The sequence below is a fragment of the Balaenoptera physalus genome, assembly GCF_965194825.1.
Source record: "Balaenoptera physalus genome assembly, chromosome: 7".
NCBI lineage: Eukaryota > Metazoa > Chordata > Mammalia > Artiodactyla > Balaenopteridae > Balaenoptera > Balaenoptera physalus.
In genome coordinates, this window is record NC_138886.1 from 11,561,052 (window position 1) to 11,579,991 (window position 18,940).

Below are 18,940 nucleotides of genomic sequence, written 5' to 3' on the forward strand. Positions count from 1 at the left end.
TTCTGTAAAAAATGCCATTGGTAATTTGATAGGGATTGCATTGAATCTGTAGATTGCTTTGGGTAGTAGAGTCATTTTCACAATATTCTTCCAATCCAAGAACATGTTATATCTCTCCATCTGTTGGTATCATCTTTAATTTCTTTCATCAGTGTCTTATAGTTTTCTGCATAAAGGTCTTTTGTTTCCCTAGGTAGGTTTATTCCTAGGTATTTTATTCTTTTTGTTGCAATGGTAAATGGGAGTGTTTCCTTAATTTCTCTTTCAATTTTTTCATCATTAGTATATAGGAATGCAAGAGATTTCTTTGCATTAATTTTGTATCCTGAAACTTTACCAAATTCATTGATTAGCTCTAGTAGTTTTCTGGTAACATCTTTAGGATTCTCTATGTATAGTATCATGTCATCTGCAAACAGTGACAGTTTTATTTCTTCTTTTCCAATTTGTATTCCTTTTATTTCTTTTTCTTCTCTGATTGCTGTGGCTAGGACTTCCAAAACTGTGTTGAATAATAGTGGTGAGAGTGGACATCCTTGTCTTGTTCCTGATCTTAGAGGAAATGCTTTCAGTTTTTCACCATTGAGAATGATGTTTGCTGTGGGTTTGTTGTATATGGCCTTTATTATGTTGAGGCAGGTTCCCTCTATGCCCACTTTCTGGAGAGTTTTTATCATAAATCGGTGTTGAATTTTGTCAAAAGCTTTTTCTGCATCTATTGAGATGATCATATGGTTTTTCTTCTTTAATTTGTGAATATGGTGTATCACATTGATTGATTTGCATATATTGAAGAATCCTTGCATCCCTGGGATAAATCCCACTTGATCATGGTGTATGATCCTTTGAATGTGTTGTTGGATTCTGTTTGCTAGTATTTTGTTGAGGATTTTTGCATCTATATTCATCAGTGATATTGGTCTGTAATTTTCTTTTTTTTCTAATATCTTTGTCTGGTTTTGGTATCAGGGTGATGGTGGCCTAATAGAATGAGTTTGGGAGTGTTCCTTCCTGCGCAGGTTTTTGCAAGAGTTTGAGAAGGATGGGTGTTAGCTCTTCTCTAAATGTTTGATGGAATTCACCTGTGAAGCCATCTGGTCCTGGACTTTTGTTTGTTGGAAGATTTTTAATCACAGTTTCAATTTCATTACTTGTGGATTGGTCTGTTCATATTTTCTATTTCTTCCTGGTTCAGTCTTGGAAGGTTATACCTTTCTAAGAATTTGTCCATTTCTTCCATGTTGTCCATTTTATTGGCATAGAGTTGCTTGTAGTAGTCTCTTAGGATGCTTTGTATTTCTGCGGTGTATGTTGTAACTTCTCCTTTTTCGTTGCTAATTTTATTGATTTGAGTCCTCTCCCTCTTTTTCTTGATGAGTCTGGCTAATGGTTTATCAATTTTGTTTATCTTCGCAAAGAACCAGCTTTTAGTTTTGATCTTTGCTATTGTTTTCTTTGTTTCTATTTCATTTATTTCTGCTCTGATCTTTATGATTTCTTTCCTTCTGCTAACTTTGGGTTTTGTTTGTTCTTCTTTCTCTAGTTCCTTTAGATGTAAAGTTAGATTGTTTACTTGAGGTTTTTCTTGTTTCTTGAGGTAGACTTGTATAGCTATAAACTTCCCTCTTAGAACTTCTTTTGCTGCATCCCATAGGTTTTGGATCGTCGTGTTTTCATTGTCATTTTTCTTTAGGTATTTTTTGATTTCCTCTTTGATTTCTTTCAGTGATCTCTTGGTTATTTAGTAACGTATTGTTTAACCTCCATGTGTTTTTGTGTTTTACGTTTTTTTCCTTGTAATTCATTTCTAATCTCATAGTGTTTTGGTCAGAAAAGATGCTTGATATGATTTCAGTTTTCTTAAATTTACTGAGGCTTGATTTGTGACCCAAGATATGATCTATCCTGGAGAACGTTCCATGCGCACTTGAGAAGAAAGTGTAATCTGCTGTTATTGGATGGAATGTCCTATAAATATCAATTAAATCTATCTGGTCTATTGTGTCATATAAAGCTTGTGTTTCCTTATAAATTTTCTGTTTGGATGATCTGTCCATTGGTGTAAGTGAGGTGTTAAAGTCCCCCACTATTACTGTGTTACTGTCGATTTCCTCTTTTATAGCTGTTAGCCATTACCTTATGTATTGAGGTGCTCCTATGTTGGGTGCATATATATTTATAATTGTTATATCTTCTTCCTGGATTGATCCCTTGATCATTATGTAGTGTCCTTCCTTGTCTCTTGTAACATTCTTTATTTTAAAGTCTATTTTATGTGATATGAGTATTGCTACTCCATCTTTCTTTTGATTTCCATTTGCATGGAATATCTTTTTCCATCCCCTCACTTTCAGTCTGTATGTGTCCCTAGGTCTGAAGTGGGTCTCTTGTAGACAGCATATATATGGGTCTTGTTTTTGTATCCATTCATCAAGCCTGTGTCTTTTGGTTGGAGCATTTAATCCATTCACGTTTAAGGTAATTATCGGTATGTATGTTCCTATGACCATTTTCTTAATTGTTTTGGGTTTGCTATTGTAGGTCCTTTTCTTCTCTTGTGTTTCCCACTTAGAGAAGTTCCTTTAGCATTTGTTGTAGAGCTGGTTTGGTGGTGCTGAATTCTCTTAGCTTTTGCTTGTGTGTAAAGCTTTTGATTTCTCCATGGAATCTGAATGAGATCCTTGCCGGGTAGAGTAATCTTGGTTGTAGTTTCTTCCCTTTCATCACTTTAAGTATAGCATGCCACTCCCTTCTGGCTTGTAGAGTTTCTGCTGAGAAATCAGCTGTTAACCTTATGGGAGTTCCCTTGTATGTTATTTGTCGTTTTTCCCTTGCTGCTTTCAATAATTTTTCTTTGTCTTTAATTTTTGCCAATTTGATTATTATGTGTCTCGGCGTGTTTCTCCTCGGGGTTATCCTGTATGGGACTCTCTGCGCCTCCTGGACTTGGGTGGCTATTTCCTTTCCCATGTTAGGGAAGTTTTCGACTATAATCTCTTCAAATATTTTCTCGGGTCCTTTCTCTCTCTTCCTTCTGGGACCCCTGTAATGCGGATGTTGTTGCGTTTGATGTTGTCCCAGAGGTCTCTTAGGCTGTCTTCATTTCTTTTCATTCTTTTCTCTTTATTCTGTTCTGCAGCAGTGAATTCCACCATTCTGTCTTCCAGGTCACTTATCCGTTCTTCTGCCTCAGTTATTCTGCTCTTGATTCCTTCTAGTGTAGTTTTCATTTCAGTTATTGTATTGTTCATCTCTCTTTGTTTGTTCTTTAATTCTTCTAGGTCTTTGTTAAACATTTCTTGCATCTTCTCGATCTTAGCCTCTATTCTTTTTCTGAGGTCCTGGATCATCTTCACTATCATTATTCTGAATTCTTTTTCTGGAAGGTTGCCTATCTCCACTTTGTTTAGTTGTTTTTCTGGTGTTTTATCTTGTTCCTTCATCTGGTATATAGCCCTCTGCCTTTTCATCTTGTCTATCTTTCTGTGAATCTTGATTATTATTATAGCTTTAAAGTGAGTATTAAAGATTTGTAGTAAATATGGTCCAACTGTTGTGGTCTTTTTCTAGATTGCTTTAGATATTTTAGATCCTTTGCATTTCCATGTACGTTATAGAATCAGCTTGCCAGTTTCTATAAAAACATCTGGTGGGATTTTGATTGGAATTGTGTTGAATCTGTAGCCCAATGTAGAGAGAAAACATTATAACAGTATTGAATCTTTTAATCCTTGAACATGGCATATCTTTCCATTTATTTATGTCTTTAATTTCTGTCAGCAGTGTTTTTATTTTCCAGTTTAAAGGGCTTGCTTGTCTTGTGTTACACTTATTCCTATGTATTTTATGTTTTTTTTACAATGCTACAAATAGAATTGTTTATTTTATTGTATTTGCCAATTGCTTGCTGTATATAATACACAATTGACTTTTTGTTTATTGAGTCTGTATCTTGTATTCTTATATCCTTTGACCTTGCTAATTTCAGTTATTAGTACTTATAGTTCTTTTATAGATTCTTTAGGTAAAGTAAACAATCACGTCATCTACATATAGCGACAGTTTTACTTGTTCTTGTTGGATTTTTATATTTTCCATTTCTATATCTTTCTGTATTACACTGGCTAGGACCTCCTGTGCCATGTGGAATGTTAAACAGAAGTGGTAAGAGAGAATATCTTTGTCTTGTTCTCAGTCTTAGCGGGGAACAGTGTTTTACCATAAAGTAAGAGCTGTCGATTATTTTAGAGATGCCCTTAAATTGAGGAGGTTTCCTTCTATTCATAGTTTACTGATGGTTTTTGTCATGAATGAATGTTGAGTTTTGTTGTTTATTCCGCATCTATTGCTATAAACATCTCTTTTTTCCTTTATTCTTTTAAAACAGTAACTTACCATTGATTTTTTAATGTTCTACCAATCCACTTGATAATTATATTTTGTTCTTTTTATATATTACTTGTCTTGGTTGGCTAATATTTGATTTAGAATTTTTTTTTAAAATTTATTTTATTTATTTATTTTTGGCTGTGTTGGGTCTTCGTTGCTGCACGCAGGCTTTCTCTAGTTGCGGCGAGCGGGGGCTACTCTTCGTTGCGGTGCGCATGATTCTCACTGCGGCGGCTTCTCCTGTTGTGGAGCACGGGCTCTAGGCACGCGGGCTTCAGTAGCTGTGGCTCACGGGCTCTAGAGCACAGGCTCAGTAGTCGTGGTACATGGGCTTAGTGGCTCCGTGGCATGTGGGATCTTCCCAGACCAGGGATCAAACCCGTGTCCCCTGCATTGGCACATGGATTCTTAACCACTCTGCCACCAGAGAAGTCCCTGATTTAGAATTCTTGTGTCTGTGTTCATGAGAGATATTAGGTTATATGTATTTTTATAATGTCTTTGTTCTGTGTTGTTATCAGAGTTATTTTTCTTCCAAAAGTTTGACATTTCTTCCTTTCACATTTAAATCTTTAATCCACCTGGAATTGCTTTTTACGGATACTATACAGTTGGGATCCGTTTTCTTCCCCCCACCACGTGTGCAATTTGGATATCCAATTGTCCCTGTAACATGTCTTGAATATCCCGTCTTTCCCCTAGTGATTTGCAGTGCCCTGTCATAGGTCAAGTTTTCCTACATGCCTGGTCTTATTTCCGGCTTTTCATTCTGTTCTGTTAGTTAATTTGTCTATCCTTGTGCCAGTAACTTGCTGTGTTGATTATGATAGTCTTAATTAATACCTGTCAGGAAAGTTTCCTCTCTTTTCTCAAAAAATATCCTGCTTTTTTTGTTCCTCTACCCTTCCATGTAAATTTTAGACTGATATTATCAAGTTTCATAAAAAATCATGGTGATATTTTGATTGGACTTTTCACTGAATACAGAGGTAAGTCTGGGGTGAATTGACATCGTTTGTAATTGAGTCTTCCTACCCAATTTTTGAACATGATGTAAGATTCTTTAGGTCTTATTTTAATATCGTTTAGTAACATTTAAAAGTTTCTTGGGAATACTCTGGCAGTCCAGTGTTAGGACTTGGCGTTTTCACTGCTGTGGCCCGGGTTCCATCCCTGGTTGGGGAACTAAGATCCTGCAAGCTGTGTGACATGCCAAAAAAAAAAAAAAAATTCTTCAGTAATGACCCTGCATATCTTTGTATCATTTTTCCCCTAAGAACTTTATTTTAATAGCTTTAATAAGTGGCATATACCTTTAATTGCATCTTCTGTTCTTCTGTTGTTTAGAAATTTAATTGATTTTTGAATATTGATCTTTTTGCCCAGTTACCTAATTAATTCTAGTAATTTATTATAGTTTCTTTTGGTTTTCTGATAGAAAATCATGTAACTTAGAAATGACTATTTTGTCTTTTTTTTCCTTTCTATTCTTTATACCCTTTATTTTATTTTCATGTTCAATTGTGGTGCCCTGTATCTCCAGGGCAATGTTGAGGAGAAACAGATAGTGAATATCCTTTTATTGTTCCTGATTTTAAAGGAAGTATTTTAACATTTTTCCAGTAAGATGGGTCTTAAATATTATTCTTTATTAGATTAAGCAGGTCCATTGGTGTTTCTAATTTGCTTTTACTTGTTTGTTTAATTTACTTGCCACAAATGAGTTATATCTAATTGTTGTTCTTAAATGAAATCACTTATTCTCTCATGCTGTTTTTATTTTGAGTTCTGCAGTTTCACAGTGCTTTGCCTCTGGTATGGATTTCTTTCGTCTTGCTTGGGATTTCTGGATCAGCAATTCTGGAATAGCAATTCTGGAATGTTCTCAGCCATTATTTCTTTAACTATTGCCTCTTCTCCATTCTTTTTATTATATCCTTCTGGAAATCTGATTAGAATGTTTTCAACTTTGTCACTCTCTTTCATGTTGTTTATCTTTTTTCTTATTTTTTTCTTCTATTTGTCTATTTAAACCATGTTATGGGTAGTGTATCTCGGTTTATTTTTCAGTTCACTAATTCTGCCTTTACTTGTATCTAATCTTTTCATTTTGTGAAGTTTCATTTCATTCTTTTATAAATCTACATGGCTGTTCATAGTCTTCTGTTTTCTGCTCATTTCCATTCTTTCTTTAGTTTTTTAACACATTAAACACTTTTTTATATTCTGTACCTGATTATTTTAGTTATTCATAAAGCCATATTTGGAGGTTTTTTTTTTTTTTTTTGAGGCCTTGGTTAAATTTTAGTCCCTCTCTTCTGACTGTCACCTAGGAGTCCTAATGATTACAGTGCTCTATATATTATCTGATTGCCATTTTATCCGACTTTGTAGGTAAATTTGGATTGCAGATCTATGTGAGAGCATACTTTTAGTTAGAAATTGTCAGTGGAGATGTTTGCCTTCCACCCTGTGAGAGCATCAAGAATGAAAAATTCTCTACTGGCAGAATGCATTCAAATTTTTTTATCCTTCCACTAAAGATGTAGACCACAAGCTTTAGGTTGTAGTGTCCTTAGGAGGTTTCTAGGCTTTATCTCCTTTCAATTCTGCCTTCTATCTGTATTATTTGGGAGCTCAAAGTGCCCATAGTTTGGCAAAGAGCTTCAGGGTAAAAGCCAACTTTGTTGCTAATTTTCCTCTCTGAGTTCGAGTTTCCATTTCATTTTTTTTGCTCTCTGGAGCCTTTACTTTTTGCCAGATTAGCAGTGTGTTTAATGTGTGTGTGTGTGTGTGTGTGTGTGTGCATATATAATCTGTAATTTTAATTGTATTGATTGGGAGGGTTTTTCAAAATATCTCCATATGCCAAAATGAAACATCTAAAGAAATGTAAACACACACACACACACACACACACACACACACACACACACTCTTTCTCTCTCTCTCACCAGTTTTAAGTGTATACTTTAGCGAGTTTGACAAATGTATACAAATGTGTAACCACGACTATGGTCAAGATATACAACATTTCTGTTCCCTCAGAAGTTCCTTGTTCCCCTTTTAGTCACCCCCAGAAACCCTATGCAACCATGGATCTGTTTTCCTTCAGTATAGATTTGCTTAGTCTTTCCTAGGATTTCACGTAAATGGAATCATACATTATGTTCTCTTTCAGGTCTAGCTTGTTTTGCTCAGCATAACATTTTGTGATTCATCCATGTTACGTTTATGAGTAGTTTGTTCTTTTTTATCGCTGAGTAGTATTCTGTTGTGTGGATATATCCCAGTTTATTTACTTCTTGATAGACATTTGTGTTGTTTCCAGGTTTTGGTTGCTGTGCATAAGACTGATGGAAACATTCATGTTTAAGTTTTTGTATGGACATGTGATTTTTCTGCATCTTATGGTATGATAACATTATAGGAAACTGCAGAATTGTTTTCCAACAATATACAAGAGTTTCAGTTACTCCTCTTCCTCACCAACTGTTGATACTGTCAGTCTTTTTCATTTTAGTCATTCTACTGAATTATGGCAGTATCTCATTGTGGCTTTAATTTGCATTTCCCTGATGACTTATTATGTTGAAAGTCTTTTCATGTGCTTATTTACTAGAAGATATTGCATATCATCTTTGGTAAAGCATCTGTTTAAATCTATTGATCATTTTTAAGATTGGGTTCTTTGCCTTATGATTACTGAACGAGGATAGTTTTTTTTTTAATATGTTCTGGCTATAAGTCTTTTATTAGATATGTGCTTTGCAAATATTTCTGCAGTCTGTGGCTTGCCCTTTCATTTTCTTAACAGCATCTTTCACGTATCATAAGGTTTTAATTTCAAAGTCCAGTTTATTGATTTTTTTTTCTTTTATGGTTCATGTTTTTTGTGTCCTGTGAAATGTTTGCATAATACAAGAGCACAAAGATTTTCTCCTATATTTTCTTCTAGACACTTTATAGATTTATCTCATATTTAGGTCTTTGATCCATTTCTATTAATTTTGTATATGATGTGAGTTAAGGAAATTGGTATTAAAAGTATAAATTATAATTAATAAAACAGTGCTTTTATAATAGCATCAAAATAGTAAATACTTAGGGGTAAACTGAACAAAATATTTTCATGACCTGTACACCAAAAAGTATAAAACATTGCTGAGATATGTTAAAAGAAGATCTAAATAAGTAAAGAGATAAACCATGCTCCTGGATTCAAAGACTCACTGTTGTCAGGATGCTGTGATGCCTAATTTGGCTAGGCTCTGGTGCCCAGTTGTTTGGTCTAATACTAGTATAGATGACGCTTTGATTAACGTTTATAACCAGTTGACTTTAAATAAAGGAGAAAACCCTCCATAATGTGGGTGGGCTTCAACCAATCAGTTGAAAGCCTAAGAGCCAAAAACAGGTTTCCCAAAGAAGAAGGAATTCTGCCTCACAATTGTAAGAGAAATCCTGCCTGAGGGACTTCCCTGGTGGCACAGTGGTTAAGAATCTGCCTGCCAATGCAGGGGACATGGGTTCGAGCTCTGGTCTGGGAAGATCCCACATGCCGCAGAGCAGCTAAGCCCGTGTGCCACAACTACTGAGCCTGTGCTCTAGAGCCTGCGAGCCACAACTGCTGAGCCCGTGCTCTGCAACAAGAGAAGCCACCGCAATGAGAAGCCCGCGCACTGCAGTGAAGAGTAGCCCCCACTCGCTGCAACTAGAGAAAGCCCATGCACAGCAATGAAGACCCAATGCAGCCAAAAATTAATTAATTAATTTAAAAAAAAGAAATCCTGCCTCAGTTTCCAGCTTGCTGACTTGCCCAGCATATTTTTGACTTGCTTGAACCAGTTCCTTAAAATAAATCTCTTTATTTATATATGTACTATTGATTCTGTTTCTGTGGAAGACCGTTAATGATATAGATGTCAGTTCCCCCAAATTGATCTACAGGGTCAGTGCAATACCACTAGGCTTTTTAAATAGAATTTGACAAGCTGGATTTTAAAATTTGTATGGAAATTCATATGGCAAAGGACTTAGCCAAAATAAATTTGAAAAAATAGAATAAGTTTGGAAGAACCATATTGCCTGATTTCAAGTCTTACTGTAAAGCTATAGTAATCAGTAGTAGACATTGTGGTATTGGCACAAGGATAGACATATAGATCAATGGAACAGAATAGAGAATCAGTTGATTTTTTTTTTTTTTAATAAAGGTGCCAGGATGATTGAAAGGGATAGGGGAGGATCGTCTATTAGGAGAAAATGTTGATGGAACAGTTGGATATCCACAGGAAAAAAACGCAGCTGACTTTTGAATGAATGTGTTTTTCAGTACAGAAGAAGAAAATATCTTTAATTCCACCATCCAAAAGTAGAAATTGTGGTACATTTCCTTTTAGTCCTTTACTAATAATATATGTAATATGCATATAATACATATGCACATATTAACATTTTTTTCCACTTTCTCGTATGTGGCTACTAGTAAATTTTAATTGACGTATAGTTGATTTATAATATATTAGTTTCAGGTTGTACAACATAGTGATTCAATATTTTTATAGATTGTACTCCATTTAAAGTTATTATAAGATATTGGCTATATTCCTGTGTTGTACAATACATCCTTGTTTATTATTTATTTTATACATAGTAGTTTGTACCTCTTAATCCTCTATGCCTAACTTGCCCCTTCCTCCACATATTCTAAAATTTACATATTTGAGATCATATACAGTTTTTATTTGGTATTCTTTTTACATATTTTTGTAACATTAAAATTTTCTCTCTGAAAGACATTTTAATGGCCACATAATACTAAATCGCAAAGGAGGCCCATACTTAATCTCATGATCTTTACTGTTGGAATTAATAATTATAGTAATAGTAGCTGCCATTTATTGATTACTTTCCATGTGGAAACTGTGCTGAGCATGTCACATGAACTATACTGTTGAATCCTTATGACACCTCTTTCAGGCAGTTAGTTCCATTTTAAAGAAAAGGAAACCAAGGGTTTTTAAGTAACTTGCATATCTCTAATGTGTGAAGCTTGGGTTTATAATCAAATGTCTTTTATTCCAGTCCCTAAGAAAAACACACTGCTAATTTTTAATCTCTTTACATTTTTTTGCTGTCATAAGCAGCTCTGAGGTAGATATCATTGCGTAAAAATCATTGTCTGCATTTCAGACATCTGAACTTCTTTTCCCCTGCCAATCCTTCATATATTTTATCCATCCTCATCTAATGAAATATTTTCAAAGCCAGTGTGGTTTCCAGCATAGCACGCAGGGCGAAACAGTGTGCAAACTGCAGAGCTGTCCTTTGGTTGATGAAGGCCGAGGCCAAATAAGCACCAGGCCAGAACAGGCATTTCTGTAGGAATACACATCTGCAGGGGAACGGATCTAACTAAATATTTGGAACTAACTATTTGGTGGTTACTCGTTTTGGAAAACAAAGGGGGAATAATTTTTAGTAGTCTGCCCCCTAGGACATTTAGTCCCACTTTAAAATGGAATTACGTAATGTTGGTCAAGTCACTTAACCCCTCTCTCTCTACCTTGTTTTCTCCACCCCAGAGAAGGCCACTAAGTTTATGGCCAAGTGAAATGTTCTAAAGAGGTAGTGTAGCCCAGTGGACAGACTCTTCTCTGTGATTTAGAAGTCACTAGGGAGGCAACAAGATCTTGTGGCTTTGGAGGGACTTGGGTTCAAATATTTAACATTTATCAAGTGATCTGAGCCTTTTTGAGCCCCCCTGTTCTAATTACTTAGAATGTAGCTCACACACACAGTGATCTTTTAGCAAAGGGATCTTTTCTCAAAACTCCTCGGTTTGTTCCCTGGATTCATCCTTATTAGGGCTTTGATTCTGTAGAAGAAGCAGGGTAATCTACCACTGCCACTCATGTGATTCAAGTCTTCTTTCCTCTAAGGAGTTACTGAGTTCCACCTCTTCTGTATGACTTGGTAATGATAGAGTTAAATCATCTTGGTCCTTAACTTCTGTTTTCTTCAGGTCTACCTATCCGTTGCATTCTCTTAACCTGTTGTTGAGAGCACAAGTGACCTGAGATAGGAGGTCATGTCTAAGTTTGTGAAAAGGGTTGTTTTTAAGCAGCCTAAAGATGGTGTTTATGTTTAGAATGTCCTTTCATTTTCATTTCCAAGTTTAAGGCTTAAGTACCATTGGTGTTAGGGGAGAAAGACGAAGCAGCTTTAATAGTCTCTCTGTTATTCCTTGTGTCACTCTACAACTCCTGGGGCTCTTGGTTTTTATACTGAGTACTGAGACTCCAAGAATCCTGGAAACCCACCATCGAAGAAGAGGAGGAAGACTGATAGATTAAAAGTTGGAGAAAACTGGTGGGTAGAATAATGTCCATCCAGTTTCTCTCACCTCTGCTAATGGGAAGATGTCCCTTTAAATTTTCTGTCTGTATTGATAGGAACACAGTGAGTTTTGCTTGGAGAAACCTCTGTTAAAATGGCTGTTTTTAAATGCAAGAAAAAAAAAAGTAATATGGAACCTAGGTGGAGATGAAATAAATATGTATGTGTACATATTTATAAATATGCATAATTTTTTTCCTTTTCTCTTCTTAAAATGGCAAGAGGGATATCTGGGGAACAGGATATACTCTGCAAGCAGCTCTTCACTACGATGGAATTTGGGGATTCCTTTTAATGAATGCAAAACACATGCCTGTTTCATTGTTTGTATAGCTCTGATTTCATTTTAAACTTAACTGGCACTTGTTAAGTTAGTGTAGTAGCAGGTATTTTGTAAGGCGTGCTGTTAACATAGCATCTTACAAAGTTTGTTTGGAGTGAGTCACAACAGGGTGCTGGTCAGTAGAAACCGTTTTAAATTTGTGTTTTTTATTTTTTGTTTTCCTGTGCCCCGCCTAACTAACCTTGGGAGGATATGATATGGATAAGATCTCCATCATAATTTAGAAAGGAACATGCTCGATCCTTGCCTCTTCTCCGTCTAATGAGTTCGTGTAAAAAATATATCAAAAGAAATTCTCATAGCGAATCCTCACATTTCAAAGGGGAGTATATTTATTATAAGAACTGCTGATTCATTAGGAATGCTTCCTAATTCGAACAGCAACAGCTGCTTCTGGTTAGAATAAACTCCATCTCTTTTGTGCCCTCTCTCTCCAAGGAGAAGTTAAATTTTGGTTTAAGATTTTTCTCCTGCTTTAGCTTTTCTTCTCCCTTTTTTCACTCTTTCTCAATTATGATGCTTTATCCTCCTCAGTGTTCACAACCCACTATACCCACCCCCCACCCTTAAAAATGACTTTTGTTAAGATTATAAATGCTAATAAAACTCTTCTGATAATGTGGGTTTCTTTTGCATTCACAGTGGCAATGGAGTGTATTGTACAGCAGTAAAGAAAAAAGTTGAGACACGTTGTAGTCATGAATTCTAAGTGTAACAATTTAAAGTACAGGGAGCATTTCAGAAACTGCCATTGTCCATTAAATGAAACCACTGTATTAACGTATCATAGCATGCTGTTCTAATCACTTTTCTCCAAATACCAGCTTTTGAAAGAAACATGGCTGTATTTTTTATACAAAATCTGAAATCGTGTAATTGAATGGCTTGGCAGAATAGGTAAATGAATGTAGCAACATGCATTCAAATATGTCCCTTTGGTTTGTAATGAGCTGATTGAAGTTCACAGTTGTAAGACTTGCCATTTTATTTCCTGGTTTTACATTCTGGACCCAGACAAAGGTGCCAGTTTTTCTGTATTAACAGGAAAAGGAATAAGAAAATTGTTCATAAAAATCAAGTGGCCCTGTTTGGGGATCACTATTGGATCCTGAGCTCCAGTAGCCTTTGTTCAACTGTTCTTGTAAAATAAAGGTTCTTCTAATGTGACCATTTCTATCTGATTTTAGAATTATTAAGCCCTGTTAGGATTTAAAGAAATTCTGTCACATATGATGGGGCTGGTCATCTGCTGTGTGTGTGTGTCTGTGTGTGTGTGTGTGTGTGTGTGTATACACACACGCACGCAAGCTCGTGTGAGAGATAATCGGTGCCTATGCACACTTCTCTCATAGCACTTATCTCAGTAATTACCCTTGTTGATTTATGTGTCTTATTTCCCCTCTAGACACTGAGCTCCTTAAAACTAGAAACTACATCTGATTCACCTGTTAGCCCCAGAACCCAGCAAAGGGCCTCACAGTCGATACATTTTTGATGTCCAAATGAGCCATAGAATACTAAAACCAGAGGTGTGTCAGAACAGATATCAAAATATACAGTAGACAGAAAGATCATCAGGTTTGGAGCTAAACAGACATTATTTCAAATCCTGGTTAGTAAGAGACTGTGGGACTTCTCTGTGGAATCCGATTGAAATTTTGATGTTTCAGGACAATTCCAGATATTGAAGACAGCAACTACACTAGATTCTCTCACACAAGAGAAACCATGTTCTTTTGCACCCTAGTTGGTAGGAAGTATAGCAGAAAAAGAAAGGAGAGAGTAATACTGAGGGATTGCTAATCCATTCAGTGAGGACAACATTCTGGGTTTGTTGAGATACCCTTTTGATTCTGCAGATGGGTGGCTCTGGGTAAATCCCTTCCACTCTCTGGACTTCCCTTCCTTCTGCTACAAAATGAGAAGGTTGAACAGTTTAACGCAACTGGCTGCTCTCACACCCTCTTTGCCTCATCTGGTTGGGCAGGTGGCAGAGAGCTTGGGTTCTGCTTTTTCTGGTCATGGAGCTAACCCTTGGCACTACCCGTAGTATTATGGTGAGACCTCTGGGCTGGGCGTGGTTTCATAGCTAGGAGAAAGCATGGCGCTACAGAGGTAGGATGTACTACAACCCCAGTGTAGACACATTAGTTTCTTTCATTCACATGTGAGATGTGTCTTAAGTAATTTATTAGTATTAAATAACATAGCTAATGAAGTTTGTAAATAACATACTGTTTTAATGCATTAGGTGGACTGAAGGTATTCTTATAACATTTCCTCACTTGGGGCAGAGCAATAGCTAGTGCCTTGGTGTTGTGATATATCGGAATGTCCATGGGAATATGTCACTATAAAAATTTGTCTTTCATTGGTCAGCAGTGGGGAAAAGGCTAAAATATACAGTGTGGCTTAAAAGTCATGACAGAAGCCATGATAGATCATGATAGTGGCTACATACTATTTCATTTATATGGCATTCTGAAAAAGGCACAATTATAGGAATAGGAAACAGATCAGGTGCTGGGAGTGGGGGAAGTGTTGACTACAAAAGGGCAGCATAAGCAAATTGGGAGGTGTGGGATAGAAGTGTTCTGTGTCTTGATTGTCTGTGGCTGTTACACAACTGTGTGCGTTTGTCAAAATTCATAGAACTATACAGCCAAAAGAGTGAATTTTAATTGATGTTAAAAGGAAATAAATTTTAAAATGGTAATGGTGGGAAGAACAGGTGGTAAAGAGGTGATCTCAGTATAGTGTGGTAGACACCCTGCAGGGGGTGAGGGGGATTGATGGGGGTACAGGGGAGCATTTTGGGGTCCTGGAAATGTTGTATATACTGATCGTGGTGGTGGTTAAACAGATGTATATAGTTATCAAAACTCCTCTAAGTGTACACATAGAATGGGTGGGCTTTATTGTATGTAAATTATAATTTGAAGTTGGTTTATGAAAAAGAAAAAGGACCATGAGCTTTGGAACCAGAAGATCTTACTTCAAATCCTGACCGCTGCTTTACTAGCTTGGTGATCTTGAGCAAGTCGCTGTACATCTTTGAGCCTCCATTTCTTCATCTATTAGTTATAGGTGAAGATCCCCATGTCATGTAGCTCAGGTAAGGAGTAGAGATGGGGAGTAGAGATAATGCCCTTGAACTGCTTGGTCACTGCCTGATATAGCTGAGGGACTAGATATTTTCATCCCATGAATGGCTCAGTGTGGAGAACTGATCTTTAAATTAACTGAAGCTGCTCTGTTTTAGAATAGAAGTTAAGTTCAAACATTTGTGAAAGGTAAAAATGTTAACATCCATATGTTTAACGACAGCTCTTAGAGTCTTATTACTGTTGCTATCTTTTATATCATTACAGCATACTAAATCTTCTAGGCTTAAGTCTTATTTAATTAGTCAAGAACAATACGTAATATTCCTTCAGTCAGGAAAGCCTAAGGAACTATTTAGAGTGTTATCTTGAGAAGAGTCATTCTTTGAGGAAAGATTGAAAAAATACTGGTGACACACATTTATGATCCCTATCTTTTTTTCCTTTGTTTTCATTCTGTCTTTGAAATGAAATCATCTTGTATCAAGTGGATAAATATTTTTTTCCTTTTTTGGGGGGGAGGGATAGTGTATTTATTTTTATTGAAGTATAGTTGCTGTATACTACTATATAATTTATAGGTATACAATATAGTGATTCACAATTTTAAAGGTTATACTCCATTTATAGTTCTATTCCCCATGTTGTACAGTATGTCCTTGCAGCTTACTTTATACCTGGTAATTTGTACCTCTTAATCCCCTATCCCGTTATTGCCCTCCTTTCCCTCTCCCCAGTGGTGACCACTCGTTTGTTCTCTATATCTGTGAGTCTGCTTCTTTTTTGTTATATTCACTAGTTTGTTGTATTTTTTTAGATTCCACATATAAGTGATATCATACAGTATTTGTCTTTCTCTGTCTGACTTATTTCACTTAGCATAATGACTTCTATGTCCATCCACGTTGCTGCAAGTGGCAAAATTTCATTCTTTTTCATGGCTGAGTAGTATTTCAAGTGGATAAATATTAATAAAATTTCTATTGACCCTAGTACCCTCTTTTATGACAAATACAGTGTGAAAAGTAATTGTAAGGAATATACATATGCTTGTGGTGCTCAGCATTTTAAAGACATTTAAAATAATCCAAAATATGGCTTAGAACCACTCCTTCTGAGAGAGCAGGTAGACATCTCCTACCTAACAATCATAACAGAAGCTATCTGTTTGTGAGTGCCTGGTATGGTCCGTGGACTCTGATGGGCACTGTATTATTTGTATTAGAAAGTTATTATTAAATTTGTATTAAGTTGCCTAATTTGTTCCATACCAATGGCCTTGCTAGGTAAATAGGAAGTATTGCCCTTTGGCAGAGGAAAGTGGGCTTGGAGAGATGAAATCCCAGCTCAGGGGGAGCCCTCTGATAGGTTGGGGAAGCACACCTGTTGCTCCGGGCTATCCTCCTCTCCTACCATGTCACACAGTGGATGCTGCTTCTGCAAGAGGCTCACTCTTCAGGCCAGCCTTTGCCTAATAGGAACTCATTTTTTAGTTCTTCTCTTGGAGCCAAATCCTCTTTTTAATTGCATTCAGCAGTCTCTTTAAGTGATTAAAAGAGCATTGACATAAGCCTTCACTATTAGAACCTTCTTCCTAGAGGACTTTGCCAGCTACCTGGGTCTTAGAACCTTTGAGTTTATCTACTAACAGACTTTCCCTTTCAGTTCACCTCCCACTCTGCCATTAAAGTGTGCTTCTAAAAAGACAAAGCTGATCAAATCCCTCCTCTGCTTAAAACTCTTCTTTGCTTTTAGGAAAAGAGCTAAACTCCCTAGTCTTGCACATAAAACTCCTCACAAGCCGGTCTTTCTGGATTTCTCTAGTCTCATCTTCTTCTGCCAAGAATCCCATCTGCACCCCCAACAGAACCTCCCCCCAAAAATCACACAGAGAAACATCTTGCCCTTACCTTTAAGTGGAAACCAACCACCCCAAGCCATTTGTAGTCCATTGTCTCTATGCCTCTGGAATATTTTGTCCCCTCCAGATGGAAGTGCACTTTTCTTTCATCTAACTTCTCTTCCTCATTTAGCTAATACCCCAGGCTGGTTGAGACGCTTTTCCTCAGTATTCCCACAGCTGTCAGTGCCCCGTTGTATCACAGCAGCTTCACATTGCATTGAGATTAACCGTTTACATGTTTGTCTTACCCTGAGAGACCTAGGTTCCTTGAGGACAGACAGTGCTGTGTTTCGCTCATGTATTTATCCTGGCTGTCTAGCACAGGCTGGCATGTATTGATGCTTGCTAAATGTTTATATGAACCATCCAGCCTTGAGGATTTGGCCTCAAAATCTAACAGGGATAAAAAAGACTCTGACCCTTTTTTCTTCCCCCTCTCAACTTAGGGTGGCCTTGCACAAGTGAGTGTGTCTCCTTTCTGAGATCCACCAGGGTTTATGGAAGCTGACTGCTCCCACAGTAAGGAAGGTCACTGAAAACCTTATTAACCCACCACCCCTCCCTGGAGCTGAGATCCATGTTAAGCGTGGTGCAGTGGAAAGAGCATGAGACTGGTGTGACCAGTTTGGTAAAGAGTGCAAACTTCCATTTCATCTAGAGAACCTCTTTGAGAACTGAGTCATCACAGTTATTAAGCACACTTAAGGAAACAAGAGGATAGGCTTTTGATTCGGCTCTCCCTAACCAGTCCACCTCCCTACCACCAAACAAGATGACTTGGAAGTTGGTAGGCAGGGAGGATCACACATGTTGCTTTTTTCTTAACTTAAAAGTGCATAAAAATAATACCTATTTATTGTAGAAAGTTTGGAAAATAAAGGAAAACACACAAAATGAAAAATCATCTATATATATTATAGAGCCTGCTTTTATATCTAAATATATAGTAAATATTTTTCTATGTTGAAATACTTTTCTGTAGTCTGATTTTAATGAATATATAATATTCCAAGGGGGGAGGGGCAGTATTGGGGTAGGGGATTAAGAGGTACAAACTATTATATACAAAACTACAGGGATATATTGTACAACACAGGGAATATAGCCAGTACTTTATAATAACTATAAATGGCGCATAACCTTTAAAAATTGTGAATCACTATATTGTACACCTGGAACTTATATTGTATATTAACTATACTTCAATAAAAAACAAATGAAGTAAAAAATAAAATTGTATGCTTATAATTATAAGCTTGTGATTTTTTCTAATAATATCAAACTTTAAAAAAAATAAATTTTACACTTGAAAGTTTAAAAAAAATTCCATTATTTTGATAGTCCAAATTTGTGAACTATTATTGTACATTTAGCTTGGTTCCAAGTATTTGCAACCATGAATAAGACAAAGTACTTAAAATGCAACACAACCTTTTTCTAATTTTTAAGGCACTGCATGCTCAATACATAAGCCATAGAAAATGTAGAGAAGAATGTAGAAGGAAACAAAGGTTATCTGTAATCCCACAACCTAGAGATAACCACTATTAATTTTTTATCTTCTAATCTTTCTATGAGTGTGTATGATTGCATGTGATACGTAATTGCGAACATTGCTTCTTTTCAATCTACAGTTGACTCTTGAACAACATGGAGTTAGGGGTGCAACCCCCATCGCAAGTTGAAGATCCACATACTGCTATCTCTGCCTCAAAAACAGAGGAAATGATAAAAGACTCACCCAAGGGCAGGAAGCTGAAACAGTTTGGATAGAAGCAGGGTTCAAACCCTAGTTCTTTT

General features: G+C 36.5%; 1 protein-coding gene and 1 long non-coding RNA gene across 12 annotated transcripts in view; one reads left to right on the plus strand and one right to left on the minus strand.

The window, feature by feature from the left end:
- Positions 1-18,768, minus strand: part of LOC309663639 — a 46,639-nt gene extending 27,871 nt beyond the window's left edge. The window contains exon 1 of the long non-coding RNA XR_014265381.1: positions 17,148-18,768. This is a non-coding gene — a long non-coding RNA (uncharacterized lncRNA). The remainder of the gene's footprint in view (positions 1-17,147) is intronic.
- Positions 1-18,940, plus strand: part of DENND1A (DENN domain containing 1A) — a 533,368-nt gene that overhangs the window by 221,045 nt on the left and 293,383 nt on the right. The window lies entirely within an intron of this gene.